Source organism: Pinus tabuliformis, chromosome J (assembly GCF_031772625.1).
Source record: "Pinus tabuliformis cultivar Carrire ecotype Pingquan chromosome J, CPIR1, whole genome shotgun sequence".
Taxonomy (NCBI): Eukaryota; Viridiplantae; Streptophyta; class Pinopsida; order Pinales; family Pinaceae; genus Pinus; species Pinus tabuliformis.
The window spans coordinates 1,118,316,995-1,118,335,928 of NC_142295.1; positions in this window are offsets into that span (position 1 = coordinate 1,118,316,995).

Consider the following 18,934-nt stretch of genomic DNA (forward strand, 5'->3'; position numbering starts at 1 on the left):
GTGGGAAAGTTATTATTGATCACAAAAATGAATAAACTCAGTAGACAATTTGAATCACCTTCATTACCCATCCAAATATCCTTAATAATTCGAATTTTTATTGTAGTGTAGTTTAATATATTTGTGTTAATTAATTCCATAAATTCAACTTAACAAGTTATATTTGTGTGTTAAGCTATATTTGTCTATATTCACAATATGTGACAATTTATACACACATAAATTATTTTCATTTTGTCTCAGTGATAACTTCATATCATTTCTAACCATTTTCAACAAATAGATGAAACTAACCATAGTAACTCTTATATAACTAACTGAGCTTGTTATTTCCAACCAACAAACCATATTAACTAACATACATTTTAATGACATTAATTGCATCAAGTAATGAGTATACCTATAAGAATATTCAAAACACCAATTTAGATTATGAGTTCTAAACATGGTAATTAAATGACTATTACAACCAAATAACAATGAATCATTTCAAAATGGGACATAATAATTGTCCTTATTTAAACATGAATTACATACCCTGTAAATTATCTAGAAGTCTTCATTTATGTTATCATCTGCATCTATGTCTTCCAATGCTTCCTTTTCAATGTTCATATGTTCTTGCAAGAAATTAATATTACTCTTCCTAAACCATTCTGCTAAAGTCATATTGTGATCATCCTCATCTTCGCCTTCGTCATATTCTGTATCAATAAAAGTTGTTTCTAGATCAAAAATATCAGTGTTACCAGATCTATTAATTTGATCTTAATATTGTATATCATCAATATTGCCTTCTTCTATAAGATCATTTGCCTTTGGAAATTGTTGGTTGTCATGGTGAATTGCCTCATCTAATTTATCATTTTGTGAAAATACACCTCTAGCCCTGCTTCTCCATACTGCTAAAGGAATGTTGTCACCATCATCTAGTTCACAGTCCTCTGGTTGAACATCATCATTGATGCCAATTTGTTCTATGTTCCCCAATTCTTGAACTATATTTGGTTGGTCATCATTACTTTTCTCTGTATTGATTGAGGCATCTTCGAATATATGCCTTAATCTTGGATCATAATGAATGACAAATATCCATTTTGGATCCAAAATATCTTCATAGAAAAAAACCTACATGTGAAGAAGATAAATATATTAGATCTCCAGTGGTATCAAATTTTATTATCAATGAGAATGTATATATCCACAATAAAAAATGAATTACAAAATTACATACAACCATTATTTCTTATATTTCTTATATTTTTTTAGTGAAAAAATACCTGCTCACAATGAATTGGTAGAACATAGGGCTCCTTATCCAGTGGTAGGTATTTTGATGAATCTATAGAAAACAATCCACTATGGATATCATGTCTCCCTGTCCTGTCAAATGCTTCATACCATTTACATTTAAAAATAATACATTTGAAAGAGCGGTAATCTAACTCAATAATTTCTTGTATTTTTCCAACGTATTGAAGATTCCCTTCAATAACATTTTTATCTTTTGAACTTGCTCGACTTGATTGCTTGAAATCAACCATGACCCCACAATCGAAGGATCGTCTTTTTGCATCTACTCTTTCTACACGATAATGATGACCGTATGCCCACATTGCAAGATACTTCCTCACCTGTGACAAGCCATTTACTTGAGTGAAATTAAATATGATTGTGCATAGTTAAATAGTTAACAATGTGATTAATGTATTCAAGAAACATTTTGTAATAATTCAAAATTTACCTTTTTTTCACATCCTCTGCACATGTTGATCTCATCTTCTATTATGTTTGCATCTATTCCTTCCTCATCTATTTGGTTTTGAATTTGTTTAGAAACCCATTCTATTGTGCATTCTTTTCCCCATTGACCGGAAATATTAGTGGGAAGTGGGGTATTCCTTGGGTTTGATATCTTAAATTGTTTCCTTGCTTCTAACACTTCTTTCCTTTTTATATCATACATATCAATCCATTTATTCATGAATTCCATTTGGTAGAGGACAAATTTGTTGAGCACAACACTTTCATCAACACCTATTAAAAATCAACATGTATAATTCAAACTTAAAATATTATTCTTTCAATTCGGGAAGCCCAAAATGATATAGTAAATGATTCTAAAATAACTATAATAATGAATATTTTACATACCAATTACTTCTTGAACACCATTAGTTTGAGGCTTTTCTCCATCTATAATATCAGATGCACGTTCTTGATCCCAAAATTGTGCACCATCTTCAAAATCTTTACCAAGGAATTCACATAGGAAGAAAAATGCTTCATTTAGTACATACCCTTCAGCCATGAAACCCTCTGGATGTGCCTTCTGTCGGACATATCTTTTTAGGGTTTTCATGTATCTCTCAAAGAAAAACATCCATCTTGTTGAAATGATACCTGCCATTTCAATGTCATCAACTAGATGTATAAGTAAATGGACCTGTAGGTCCATGAAACTTGTAGGGAGCTCCTTTTCAAATACACATACAATTTCCGTGATTTCTTTCTTCCATCTTGGCACTTCAGACTCATGGATCTCTTTAGAGGTCACCCACCTAATTAGATATTGTCATTAAGTTAGTATGAATTTTTAGTGACATTTAGAATGAGATATAATATATCATTGTATCATATAGAGGAACATTTCATACCATGTAAAACCTTGTAAATATCAAGCGACCACATACCTCGTAAAGGCTGACAATCGACATATGGCATTCCTTAAGTCAGTTGTAAGGCATGAATCCCCTCTTATTGCTAGTGGCATGATATGCTATCGAACCAAATTATTATAGTTCATTAGTATTGATTTATCATAATATATCAAAATAAGTTTTAGTAAGTAAATGATAAGAATAACAATTAATTGATGTTAATACCTTCATAAAATTGTGATAATCATGTGTTTTGAATCCTGTGATATGTCCCTCTACTATAAAATATTTATTCAATGATGATCCATATCCAGTGGGTGTTCTTATTGAACGAATCACATTTTTTAGTTGATCTAACTCTTTCCTTTTTAGTATCCATGGAGCTTCTGCATATGATTCATTTTCCTTACTTGGCCACAAATGTCTTCTATCAAATTTGGTATGTGAAAGAGAAATATCCCTCCTTGATGATAAAGTGTCTTTATCTTTGCTAGATATATGTCGAAAAATAGAATCAGGGACATTTTTGAAAACATGCATAGGATCTAGTAAATGAGATATTAATAGATCCTTCCAGTAAGGGAGATCATAAAATATGGATTTCCTTTTCATTCCTTTTGGCATTTCAACCATAACTTGTTCTGGTTCCTCAATTGAATGATCATGACGAAAAAAATGGTTCCAAGCTTTTGATTCAACATCTCCATACATTTTAAGCCAATCAGCTGGACCCATAACCTTGGGAGGAGGTTTATTTTCAATTTTTCCATCAAATTGATTCTTTAGATGGCTTCTGAACTTATGGTCAGGTGGTAGAAAAACCCTGTTGTTTGCATATATAACTTTGTGTAGATCTTTAGAATATCGCCCCTCAAATTGTTCTGCACATCTTGGACATGCAAAAATCCCTTTTGTTTGTAGCGCTATAATCAATAACTAGCTTACATAAGAAAACAATAATAATGTAATACTTATATACAACTTGAATTGAAAATAAATTATGATGTACTATGAATATGCAAATTATTTGATCTCTTACCAGAACAAACACCAAGTCCTGGGAAATCATGAATTGTCCAACATAGTATGCCATAAAACATGAAGGACCTATTTGATGGAGGACGTGATATGTCATACATTCTTATGCCTTTCCATAACAATTGCATCTCATCAATAAAAGGTGCAATGTAAACATCCATTTTTTTCACTTGATGTTTTCCTGGAACGATGAGAGTTAGCATAAGGTGTTCCTTTCTAACACTCATCCATGGGGGAATATTGTATACTATCAGTCCAACTGGCCAAACACTATAATTTGAGCTTAGGAAAGAGAAAGGGCACACTCCATCCATTGCAAGTCCTAACCTAATACTGCGAGGTTCATCCTTGAATTTTCTTGGCCATTTTTCCTCTATATGTTTCATTGCTTTGGAGTCCATAGGAATTCGCATGAATCCATATTTACTCCTATTCTTTGCATGCCAATCCATCAATTGTGCAAGAGATTTACAACGAAACATCCGTTGTAGTCTAGGAATAATTGGCATGTGTCGTAAAACCTTATTTGGAACTGTAGAACCTTGTACATCTGTACGATATCTTTTCTCTTCGCAAATAGGGCATTCTTCATTGTCTTTATATTCATCTCTATATAAGATGCAATCATTTTTACATGCATGAATTTGCTTATATTCAATCCCCAACTTGACTAACAATTGATGCGCTTCTCTACAAGTTGATGGCAACACATTATCTTCAGGGAATATTTTATCCTTTAGAGCCCTGCAAGTTTTTTTTCAAACCTACACGTTAGAAATGTCATTTATAACGTTGTTTATATACCATAATGTAAAATCCACCTCAAATTAAATTAAATGAAGTTAGTACTTATATTCTAATTGAGGACACAAATTGACAGTGCAAAACTAGAAAAATAATTCAAATAATTACTTTAGTAAGGTAGTGAAGCTCTTGCCTGACCAACCAAATAATGACTTGATTTCCAATAATATTAATGTGCATGAAAGCTTGGATGTTCTACTTGCACCCGATTTGAACACCACTGTCTTTGTTGCTTGCTTAATTGATGCATTGATGTTGATATCATCATAATTATGTTGGCGGTAGTTTCCCTCTATATCAGCATCATCATTATTATGCATAGGATCATCACCCTCATCATTGTTTCCATCCCCAAAGAAACTTGTGAGAATTTCGTTCAATCCTTCTTCATGCATTACATTTTCATCGACATCTCTACTCTGAGTAGTGGATGGCATGTCATCAATGTATGCTAATTTCATCAATTCCTCAAATTTTTCACGTGGTAGTGCTCTCTTCAATGCTTCTCTTCTTCTCCTAGTATGGTTTAAAGGATGAATTGGATCATCTCGTTGAATTCTTAATGGTCTAGTTGGATCTTGATCATTAATAGGTGTATCATCAACATCGTTTACCTATAATTAAATGCAACCATTATTTAATGTTAGATAGCAATTAATGTATAGAACATGGATCCATTTCAAAGATATACGCAATAAATTACTCAACAAAACAACATTATACATATATAAAATAAATTAAAAATATTATTTTTGAACACATTATTTTAAAAACAAGCCACATTAATTTCATATTCTTAGATTTTCTACCTTAGGAACATCCAAAAACAACAATTGTCTCAAATTATTCATCTATGCATGTAGTATCATCATGACCAACCTCTTGTTCATTATGTTGATTTTCTATTTCATTTACAAACTCCATTGTCATATCCTCTTCCACCCATTTCTTTTTGCGTGATTTAATTGTACAGCGTAGGCCACGTCCATATGCAGGTATTTGTATTGGTCTATCAAAATGATTAAACTCCTCATTTGTTCTGATTCCATTTCCAACCTAAAATAATTGATACATGCATTATTTTTTCCAAGGTTAGAGATTAGACTATATGATGTACTTATATCGTCCATTAATTTATAACTGAACTTATTTATAACACCCACAAAGTATAACAATTGTATCAAAGTATTCATTCCATGTATTATCATCATGACTAACCTCTTGTTCATTGCCACCAATTTCTATTGTATTTGTAGACTCAATTGCCATATCTTCTTCCACCCACTTTCTCATGCGATGTGCTTTAACAGTATGGTGTCCACCCTTGTGTGCATATTTTGGTTGTTTTACAGTAAAAGGGTTCAACTTTGTATTTGTTGAAAACACATTTTCCACCTAAAAGAATCAACGACATGCATTATTTTTTTTCAAGTTTGAATAATAAACTATATAAATTACTAGGTTTAGGAAAACAAGGATCAGGAACTAAATTTCATTTTATTATATTTCATAAATTAATGTAATATTCAAGTACCTGATGCCCTAAATCATGTTGTGTGTCTTCATTGGAAATAAATTCATTTGTTTCCATGGCCTCTCCTAGCACCTGCAATACACAACAATGATAACAATTTTTATTAAAGTCATCTATGGAATTGTTATAGTCTTATTTATTATTCCATTGTTTCAACCATTCTATTTTTCATGTTAGGTATTTGCATTTTCAATTATGAAATTCTCCACCATTGTTGTGACACTCTTATGATAATGATTGAACCCGAGTTGAAGTCTTAACTTTTCATGCAGATCTACATTTCTGATTATTAGGGTCATATCTATTGAATTTTGGATACTAGTTTTTAACATGGATATCAAGTTGCTTATCTAGTTTGAATGTACATTAGGAACATAGCGTTGTTTGAATCCTATGGAGATTTCAATATTTAGTGAACATTAGATGTTGAACATATTATACTACCATGTCATACATGTGAAGCATATTTAATATATGTTAGATGATCTAAATTACACCTTTGCATTAATATTAAAACACAAATAATATTTTTTTCTTATTGGAAAAAAAAACACTATGGCATTTCCAACCTAAGTCAATAATGACTAAAAGAATTATTGCATAAATAGATAAATCCTAAAATGATGCCTAAGTGATCTATTCCTCCCAAAGAGACAGGAGTAAAGTATAAATGGTACAACTATGGGCACTACAATGTAAACAACACATGTTCAAACCTTTACAGGGGTAGAGCCTTTATGCACTGTGCATGAGGGAAGGTGTTTGATATCTTATAGTTGGTTTCCCTTCATCACCAAAGTGGATTAGGTTATGAGTGGATTGGCAAAGCAACCCTTATTTGTTCCTTTTAGTTTTTGAGAAATCTCAAGTTCAACTAGTGCTAGTAAATGGTTTCAAAGATGTTTGCTAGGGTTTTTCAACAAGGTCACTAGATCCCAATGTAACATAGATACTTCATATTTGTTGAAAAGTAAAACCCCCACATAGCACTGAATAGATCATTAATGACTACATAGATAACTTAGACTAAATTAATCGTGGAAGTAAAAATTACAACCAAATTAATCATGAAAGTAAGAACTACAATTGAAAAAAAACACACTTGGTAATATACTAGAATTCATCCTCGCCAAATCCAAAGTTGATGAATAATATGTTAAATCTTTAATTGGTTGTTGAGTTAATAGATAGCTAAAATTATTAACTATTTAATAAATACATAGAAAATATAAATATTAGAAAAAACGTATAATTAACTAGTTATAGAAGTATAACTAACTAATTATATATATATATTATATGTATATATATAAATATAAAATGAATTATAAAATTAGTTGTTAAGTTAATAGTTCTTTAAAAAATAAATATAAAAGAATTTTAAAATTGGTTGTTAAGTTAATAGTTCTTTAAAAAAAAATTAGAGATGATGAATATATATATATATATATATATATATATTATATATATATATTTAATTATTTGATTTATTTATTTCATGTGTAATTGTTAATTGGAGATAATGAATATGTATATATATTTATTTATGTATTTATGACATATTATTGTAATTTCAAGAAATAAATATGGATGGCCAATAAATAGATTATTGTTTTTTGGCTTGCCCTAACTACACTGGAACCTGAACCTATGGCCCTCATTTCCATGTTCAATGGGCTGACCATAGACCGTTCACTCCAGAAAACCCCGATCCGCTCCAGAAAACCCCGATTTCGAATAGGAAAGAAGGCGGAAGGAGGGGAATTGGGAGGATAACCCGAAAAAAGGCGGTGGGAATGAAAAAAAGGCCAGTGCTGGAACCTATGGATCTCACTCCCATGTTTGATGTGCTGATCATAGATCATTCGCACAAGAAAACCCCAATTCGATCCAGAAAAAATCGTAGATCATTCGCGCCAGGAAACCCCGATTCGCTCCAGAAAACCTCGATTTCGAATAGGAAAAAAGGCGGAAGGAGGGGAATTGGGAGGATAACCAGAAAAAACGTGGTGGGAAAGAAAAAGGGCTAGCGCTGGAACCTATGGATCTCCTCCATCTTCAATATGCTGACCATAGAACATTCGCTCTGGGAAAACCCTGATTTGGAATAGGAAAAAAGGTGGAAGGAGGGGACTTGGGAGGATTACCAAAAATAGAAAAGGACGCGATGGGAATGAAAAAGGGCCAACAATACCAGATCATCGTTAGATTGAAGCTATTGAAGCTATTGGTGGCAGGAGAGAAGGAAAGTGCACGGGTCAGGGAGGCAGTGGGACAAATCTGTGTGGCTTATAAAGATGCAGCACAAAGGTTAGTTGATCCATTTCAACTTACGCTCACCAACTTTAACATTGTCCGCGCTGTTTATACACATTATGTGAAGAACTGATGGAATCCCCTAAACTTTCTGTGCTTAGAGTTATTTTTCAGTATTGTTAATGAATGGATTATTATAAGCCCTAACTCTCTATTGCTATATTAGCATTATTTTATCCTAGGGCAGAGGAATTGTAGACATTCTGTTAGCTAGCCACTTCTAACAGAAGAAATTTGTGATTATCAGAGACAGTTATTGTATCCTTTAACATTGGAAAATACCTTGGAACCTTTTGCCTCCCATTAGACATAGTTACTGGTTGGTTCTTTAGGCTTTGTCTCTAGAAAATCTGTCACAACTGGCATCATATAGTGAAGGTCAAGCACCTGGGGAATGCAGTGAGGAGAAGCTTAGTTCTAAATGATGTTCAGCAAAGTCACATCTCACTAGTTAATGGTGAAGCTCAAGAAGATGAATTGAGTGATCCCAAAACTAGCGAAGGATTTCATGACTCTGTATATCAAAGAAAGGATCATTATGAACTTGCTTCAATGGCTGAAACTCAGGATGTTAAAGAAACTATATTTCAAAAGAAAAATGATGGCTCTCCTGATGCAGTTTGCATGAAAGTGAGAAATCCTGAATAGGTAGATATGTCCAACGAACTTCAAGGAACATATGAGAACATTCAAGCTTCAGAGGATGAAGTGCATCAAGACAACTTTTCAGACAATGGAAATGAGTTTTATAACCTCAATGAGTTGTATCGTTCAACTCTTCAAAAGGAGGAAGATATAATTGAGCAGATCACCAAGAATGTTCAAATTCCCTTAACAGATGGTGATCAAGTAGAACGTGGATCTTACAATGTAGCTCTGGAAAAGAATGCAGTTGAAGATGAAGCATATCAAGAAAGCATTAGTATTGTTGATGGCATAACTGATGCAAGTCCAATTAAAAAAAATTCTTTGATATGGACAACCATGGAAAACATGAGGGATTCATTGCCCCTGACAAAATTAAGGGAAAAGAGGATGACGAGGAAGAACAATCTATACAGAACGGAGCTGAAGAGACACAACCGAGCTACTAATGATTTGCTACAATAATTCTAGAACAAATTAAATGAGCGAAGCTTCCAGATAATAATGATATGTTCCCTTGTTCAAGTATAACTAATTCTATTATTGAAACAGAAGCAGACATTTCAATCGATTTTGTAGACTGCAAGAATGTGTTCTCTCATCAAGATATTTTGTTCCAGATAAAAGATGGATTGTCTCAATAATGATAGTACTGATGTGTTGTTCCCTCTGATGTAATGACTGGTTACAAAGTTTGTAGGTTTTTTTACATGACTCTCGCCACAGGAAGTCTCTCGCTCTAAATCTTTATTGTTCTTAAGGGACCTTGTTATTGCTCTCAGTTACAGTCTCCCATCTCTTGTATACTACATTGTACACTGTTCATCCATTCATCAATGATCACATTGACATAGAGACATTATTCCTCTGCGACATAGTAGGCTTCACTGCACATATGTGTCTCACTATCCTCTGTATATATATAGATGTGTCTTTGGCTCTACACAGTTCATATGGCTCACGATGTATAAGACTTTGTTCCTCTGCACTATGTATAAAATTAACACACAGGTTGACTAACATGTTCCTCTATAACAAAGTCAGTTTGAATGAATCTACATTGCTTCTCTACGACATATGTTGGCACTGATGCATAGTTAATATGGAATCGATACTCCATATATATGTAATCTAACCAATAGCATCAAATGGTATCATCTTATATGACCATGGAAATAACTCCTAATGAAGACTGTAATCTTACAGAGACCAGCATAAATAAACATGTTGAATTTAAGATCCATAAGGCACTGTTCAATATTTTTTAAGTGACAAGACACCATTGTTGAGAATTCGATGTTTATATGTAATCTAACCAATAGCATCAAATGGCATCATCTTATATGACCATGGAAAGAACTCCTAATGAAGACTCTAACCTTACAGAGACCAGCATAAATAAACTCGTTGAATTTAAGATCCACAAGGCACTGTTGAGTTTCTTTTTAAGTGACAAGACACCATTGTTGACAATTCGCCATTTAGATTCAAGTCTAGGGCATATAGTTGGCATAGTAAGAAAAGATATGTTGCTCCCTCAGAACTCACTGATACTTCTCACTGGCATTAGCTAGTAAGGTGCCTATGAAGAAGTGAAAGGAACAAATATCTATGATACCAAAGATCATCTGACTTCACTTCTAAGGAATGTCAGACTTTTGTTGTGTCTTCAATCTCCATAACAAGTCCAGGAGTATCCACCGATCTTCATTCTCTGAAGCATTGATCTATCTCATTGGTATTACCTCCTTTGCCTATCTTCAATATCATAATCAAGGAAGAGCATATGCATGGGCAGATTGTTCTGGCAGTCAGTGATATTGTTGACATCCACTGTCTATACTATTAGCATTTCAAAATCAAAACTAAGTGACAAGACACCATTGTTGACAATTCGCCGTTTAGATTCAAGTCTAGGGCATATAGTTGGCATAGTAAGAAAAGATATGTTGCTCCCTCAGAACTCACTGATACTTCTCACTGGCACTAGCTAGTAAGGTGCCTATGAAGAAGTGAAAGGAACAAATCTCTATGATACCAAAGATCATCTGACTTCACTTCTAAGGAATGTCATACTTTTACTGTGTCTTCAATCTCCATAATAAGTCCAGGAGTATCCATTGATCTTCATTCTCTGAAGCATTGATCTATCTCATTGGTATAATTTCCTTTGCCTATCTTCAATATCATAATCAAGGAAGAGCATATGCATGGGCAGACTGTTCTGGCAGTCAGTGATATTGTTGACATCCACTGTCTATACTATTAGCATTTCAAAATCAAAACTATCTTCTACAATTGGGGTATCAGTCGAAGTAGGGTTTCAAATCATAACCAGTCTGAAAAAGCATTGGAGTTGGGGGCTCTTTGACTACAGTTTGATTTGTCGACATCAAAAACATTGCTACCAACAAAGGTAAGGGGAAGAATCCCATTAAAGCTAAAGAAGAAATTGATCCTAGGTGTTCACTTACACTGGAAAAATGTGGTTAGGTTCTGAAAGTGCATGCTATTTGTAAGATTGGTGTAATGAAAGGAAGGGTAAGGAGAGTATAGAAAAAATAATTGATAGGTTTCTGGTGGACACAAAATTAGGCTATAACTACCTTCAGCGACAATGGAATTCACAACCACCAAACCCAAATTTTATATTTTTTAGGCACTAGCTAGAGTAGTGGATAAAACCACCACTCCTTTAGATCCTAATAGTTTCAACTTCTATATCGATCCATCGCCACTTTATGTTATTTCCTTGTAGACGAAGGGATGGAACTCCTTGTCTGAAACATAAAAGAAAATTTAAGGAAGAGTAGCATGAGTGGAGCAGTGTTCTCCCCTGTGATGAGTTGTGGCACAGAAACCGTGCATTATCTAAAGTCCCTCCTCTTGAAGGTAGAACTGGGTGAGTGATTTGCAAGTGATCTGGAAATCTTCTTCATCCTCTATCGCAAAACAGAGTATTTCTATGTTAGTCAGTCGAACTCACATGGAAAATCCAATCTGTGATATGTTTTATTTCTCTAAAATAAAACAAAATTAATCATAAGTTGCATTTCAGATTTGTTTTTGACTTGCATCTCAATCAGCGATATTTGGCTATATATCTCAATAAATTACTGTTTTCATTGTCACGTTCCAGGTACTCCTTTGAGATCAAGTTCTGAATTCTGGATTTTATTGCTTTAAGTTCGGGCTTGAATGTGCTTTGGAGCTATTCAACACACTCACTCAGTAGTTGTTGCTGAGGTAAGATTTTTCTAGCCTTCATGATGAGAACTATTGTTGAATCTATTTAGAAATGTCTGTCTTCTTTTACATTTTCAATCACTCTATTCATCTCATTTGCATTCATATCTGTAAGTGGAATCTTAATTTTTTTTCAACTTGTTCGAAAAGGGAGGATTGAATTCAAAATTATCACTTGTAGATATTGTTGCAGTGCTAGGTTCCTTTAGAAGAATCTTGTTCTTGCCACATGAAACTAAATACAGAAGTCAAATAAGATCTTCATCTTCCAAATTTAGTTGAGATTTAATTTCTACACAGCTCAACTTCGTAGCTTCATTGAACAGCAATAGCAGAGCTGCTTGGTATGTTGTTACTGCCAAATCTATTACCGATGGCTCTTGGCTCTACACAGTTCATATGGCTCACGATGTATAAGACTTTGTTCCTTTGCATTATGTATAAAATTAACACACAGGTTGGCTAACACGTTCCTCTATAACAAAGTCAGTTTGAATGAATCTACATTGCTTCTCTGCGACATATGTTGGCACTGATGCATAGTTAATATGGAATCGATACTCCATATATATGTAATCTAACCAATAGCATCAAATGGTATCATCTTATATGACCATGAAAATAACTCCTAATGAAGACTGTAATCTTATAGAGACCAGCATAAATAAACATGTTGAATTTAAGATCCATAAGGCACTGTTCAGTATTTTTTAAGTGACAAGACACCATTGTTGAGAATTTGATGTTTATATGTAATCTAACCAATAGCATCAAATGGCATCATCTTATATGACCATGGAAAGAACTCCTAATGAAGACTGTAATCTTACAGAGACCAGCATAAATAAACTCGTTGAATTTAAGATCCACAAGGAACTGTTGAGTTTCTTTTTAAGTGACAAGACACCATTGTTGACAATTCGCCATTTAGATTCAAGTCTAGGGCATATAGTTGGCATAGTAAGAAAAGATATGTTTCTCCCTCAGAACTCACTGATACTTATCACTGGCACTAGCTAGTAAGGTGCCTATGAAGAAGTGAAAGGAACAAATATCTATGATACCAAAGATCATCTGACTTCACTCCTAAGGAATGTCAGACTTTTGCTGTGTCTTCAATCTCCATAACAAGTCCAGGAGTATCCACCGATCTTCATTCTCTGAAGCATTGATCTATCTCATTGGTATTACCTCCTTTGCCTATCTTCGATATCATAATCAAGGAAGAGCATATGCATGGGCTGATTGTTCTGGCAGTCAGTGATATTGTTGACATCCACTGTCTATACTATTAGCATTTCAAAATCAAAACTAAGTGACAAGACACCATTGTTGACAATTTGCCGTTTAGATTCAAGTCCATGGCATATAGTTGGCATAGTAAGAAAAGATATGTTGCTCCCTCAGAACTCACTGATACTTCTCACTGGCACTAGCTAGTAAGGTGCCTATGAAGAAGTGAAAAGAACAAATCTCTATGATAACAAAGATCATCTGACTTCACTTCTAAGGAATGTCATACTTTTGCTGTGTCTTCAATCTCCATAATAAGTCCAAGAGTATCCATTGATCTTCATTCTCTGAAGCATTGATCTATCTCATTGGTATAATTTCCTTTGCCTATCTTCAATATCATAATCAAGGAAGAGCATATGCATGGGCAGATTGTTTTGGCAGTCAGTGATATTGTTGACATCCACTATCTATACTATTAGCATTTCAAAATCAAAACTATCTTCTACAATTGGGGTATCAGTCAAAGCAGGGTTTCAAATCATAACCAGTCTAAAAAAGCATTGGAGTTGGGGGCTCTTTGACTACAGTTTGATTTGTCGACATCAAAAACATTGCTACCAACAAAGGTAAGGGGAAGAACCCATTAAAGCTAAAGAAGAAATTGATCCTAGGTGTTCACTTACACTGGAAAAATGTGGTTAGGTTCTGAAAGTGCATGCTATTTGTAAGATTGGTGTAATGAAAGGAAGGGTAAGGAGAGTATAGCAAAAATAATTGATAGGTTTCTGGTCGACACAAAATTAGGCTATACCTACCTTCAGCGACAATGGAATTCACAACCACCAAACCCAAATTTTATATTTTTTAGGCACTAGCTAGAGTAGTGGATAAAACCACCACTCCTTTAGATCCTAATAGTTTCAACTTTTATATCGATCCATCGCAACTTTATATTATTTCCTTGTAGACGAAGGGATGGAACTCCTTGTCTAAAACATAAAAGAAAATTTAAGGAAGAGTAGCATGAGTGGAGCAGTGTTCTCCCCTGTGATGAGTTGTGGCACAGAAACCATGCATTATCTAAAGTCCCTCCTCTTGAAGGTAGAACTGGGTGAGTGATTTGCAAGTGACCTGGAAATCTTCTTCATCCTCTATCGCAAAACAGAGTATTTCTATGTTAGTCAGTCGAACTCACATGGAAAATCCAATCTGTGATATGTTTTATTTCTCTAAAATAAAACAAAATTAATCATAAGTTGCATTTCAGATTTGTTTTTGACTTGCATCTCAATCAGCGATATTAGGCTATATATCTCAATAAATTACTGTTTTCATTGTCACATTCCAGGTACTCCTTTGAGATCAAGTCCTGAATTCTGGATTTTATTGCTTTAAGTTCAGGCTTGAATGTGCTTTGGAGCTGTTCAACACACTCACTCAGTAGTTGTTGCTGAGGTAAGATTTTTCTAGCCTTCATGATGAGAACTATTGTTGAATCTATTTAGAAATGTCTGTCTTCTTTTACATTTTCAATCACTCTATTCATCTCATTTGCATTCATATCTGTAAGTGGAATCTTAATTTTTTTTCAACTTGTTCGAAAAGGGAGGATTGAATTCAAAATTATCACTTGTAGATATTGTTGCAGTGCTAGGTTCCTTTAGAAGAATCTTGTTCTTGCCACATGAAACTAAGTACAGAAGTCAAATAAGATCTTCATCTTCCAAATTTAGTTGAGATTTAATTTCTACACAGCTCAGCTTCGTAGCTTCATTGAACAGCAATAGCAGAGCTGCTTGGTATGTTGTTACTGCCAAATCTATTACCGATGGCTCTTGGCTCTACACAGTTCATATGGCTCACGATGTATAAGACTTTGTTCCTCTGCATTATGTATAACATTAACACACAGGTCGACTGACACGTTCCTCTACAACAAAGTCAGTTTGACTGAATGGCATCAATCTGCATTGCTTCTCTGCGACATATTTTGGCATTGATGCATAGTTAATATGGAATCGATACTCCATATATATGTAATCTAACCAATAGCGTCAAAATGGCATCATCTTATATGACCATGGAAATAACTCCTAATGAAGACTGTAATCTTACAGAGACCAACATAAATAAACATGTTGAGTTTAAGATCCATAAGGCACCGTTGAGTATTTTTTAAGTGACAAGACACCATTTTTGAGAATTCGATGTTTATATGTAACCTAACCAATAGCATCAAATGGCATCATCTTATATGACCATGGAAAGAACTCCTAATGAAGACTGTGATCTTACAGAGACCAGCATAAATAAACTTGTTGAATTTAAGATCCACAAGGCACTGTTGAGTTTTTTTTTTAAGTGACAAGACACCATTGTTGACAATTCGCTGTTCAGATTCAAGTCTAGGGCATATAGTTGGAATAGTAAGAAAAGATATGTTGCTCCCTCAGAACTCACTGATACTTCTCACTGGCACTAGCTAGTAAGGTGCCTATGAAGAAGTGAAAGGAACAAATATCTATGATACCAAAGATCATTTGACTTCACTTCTAAGGAATGTCAGACTTTTGCTGTGTCTTCAATCTCCATAACAAGTCCAGGAGTATCCACCGATCTTCATTCTCTGAAGCATTGATCTATCTCATTGGTATTACCTCCTTTGCCTATCTTCAATATCATAATCAAGGAAGAGCGTATGCATGGGCAGATTGTTCTAGTAGTCAGTGATATTGTTGACATCCACTGTCTGTACTATTAGCATTTCAAAATCAAAAATATCTTCTACACTTGGGGTTTCAGTCGAAGCAGGGTTTCAAATTATAACCCTGGAAAAAGTTTTGAATAACAGTAAGAAGATCTTCATCAAGTTTGAGCTTTATCTAGCAGCGGGGCTGCTCCATTTCAGTAGTATGAATGACTTGTTTCAAGTATGGTAGTAAGGATGACGAGGAAGAACAATCTGTACAGAATGGAGCTGAAGAGACACAAGAATTCAAAGTTGGAGAAAATATACAACTTGTGAAAGTAGACACAGTGGCTAGCAACCAGGAACCTTCTAACATGGGTACTCCATTGAAGATGCCTATGCTTACAGAAGGCCTTGATATGTCTTCTTGCTTGAATTCTTTGTTTGGTACTGGACTTTAGTGATCCATTAGATAAGACAAATCTTATGGAGAGTAATGATGCATTATTTTGTTCAGGTATTAATGATTCTCTTCCAGAAAATATCTCAGAGATTTAATTTAATTTCTACACAGCTCATTTTCGTAGCTTCATTGAACAGCAGTAGCAGAGCTGTTTGGTATGTTGTTACTGCCAATTCTATTACCGATGGCTCTTGGCTCTACACAGTTCATATGGCTCACAATGTATAAGACTTTGTTCCTCTGCATTATGTATAACATTAGCACACAGGTTGACTGACACGTTCCTCTACAACAAAGTCAGTTTGAATGAATGGCATCAACCTACATTGCTTCTCTGTGACATATTTTGGCACTGATGCATAGTTAATATGGAATCGATACTCCATATATATGTAATCTAACCAATAGCATCAAATGGCATCATCTTATATGACCATGGAAGTAACTCCTAATGAAGACTGTAATCTTACGGAGACCAGCATAAATAAACATGTTGAATTTAAGATCCATAAGGCACTGTTGAGTATTTTTTAAGTGACAAGACACCATTGTTGAGAATCCGATGTTTATATGTAATCTAACCAATAGCATCAAATGACATCATCTTATATGACCATGGAAAGAACTCCTAATGAAGACTGTAATCTTACAGAGACCAACATAAATAAACTTGTTGAATTTAAGATCCACAAGGCACTGTTGAGTTTTTTTTTTTTTAAGTGAGAAGACACCATTGCTGACAATTCGCTGTTTAGATTCATGTCTAGGGCATATAGTTGGCATAGTAAGAAAATATATGTTGCTCCCTCAGAACTCACTGATACTTCTCACTGGCACTAGCTAGTAAGGTGCCTATGAAGAAGTGAAAGGAACAAATCTCTATGATACCAAAGATCATCTGACTTCACTTCTAAGGAATGTCAGACTTTTGCTGTGTCTTCAATCTCCATAATAATTCTAGGGGTATCCATCGATCTTCATTCTCTGAAGCATTGATCTATCTCATTGGTATAATTTCCTTTGCCTATCTTCAATATCATAAGAAAGGAAGAGCATATGCATGGGCAGATTGTTCTGGTAGTCAGTGATATTGTTGACATCCACTGTCTATACTATTAGCATTTCAAAATCAAAACTATCTTCTACACTTGGGGTTTCAGTTGAAGCAGGGTTTCAAATCATAACCCTGCAAAAAGTTTTGAATAACAGTAAGAAGATCTTCATCAAGTTTGAGCTTTATCTAGCAGCAAGGCTGCTCCATTTCAGTAGTATGAATGACTTGTTTCAAGTATGGTAGTAAGGATGACCAGGAGGAACAATCTGTACAGAATGGAGCTGAAGGGACACAAGAATTCAAAGTTGGAGAAAATATACAACTTGTGAAAGTAGACACAGTGGCCAGCAACCAGGAACCTTCTAACATGGATACTCCATTGAAGGTGCCTATGCTTACAGAAGCCCTTGATATGTCTTCTTGCTTGAATTCTTTTTTTGGTAACTAACTTTAGTGATCCATTAGATAAGCCAAATCTTATGGAGAGTAATGATGCATTATTTTGTTCAGGTATTGATGATTCTCTTCCAGAAAATATCTTAGAGATTGTTACAGAAGCTGCCTGCAAGCAGGAACTTTACCGATTGGATAATCCTTTGATGACTCGTGAGGTTACAGAGGGATATAATATAGCTGCGGAAAAGAATGAAGTTGAAGATGGAGCATGCCAGGAAAGCATTTTTATTGTTGATGGCATAACTGCTGCAGGTCCAATTAGAGAAAAATTGTTTGATATGGACAACAACAGAAAACATGAGGGATTCATTGACCCTGCCAAAATTGAGGGAAACAATGGGCAGGAAGCTGGAGAGACCCAAAATTTCGAAGTTGGAGAAAATATACAGATTGTGGTGAGTAAGTAGGAACCTTCCAAACTGGATACTCCGTTGAGGATCCATGAGGTTACGCCGGGATATAATATATCAACTTGTTTAAGCACCTTATTTGGCCTGGACTCCAGTATTCCATCCAAAAATTCAAAACTTAGAAAATGTTACAATATATCCCCTTGTTTAAGTATGAATGAATCTCTTCTAGAAGACAAGGTGTGTGCAAACAACAACTTTCCCTGGATAAGCCATTGAAGAGGCTTGAACATGTTGAGGGACTAGAATATGATACCCCAGTGAAAAAGCTTGAGCTTATAGAAAATGATGTGACATCAGAGACTAAATATTCGTCACTGCATGTCCTACTCAGAGACTACGTGTCTGTCATGGACAAGGATGCTATGGTTTTGGAAGGGACA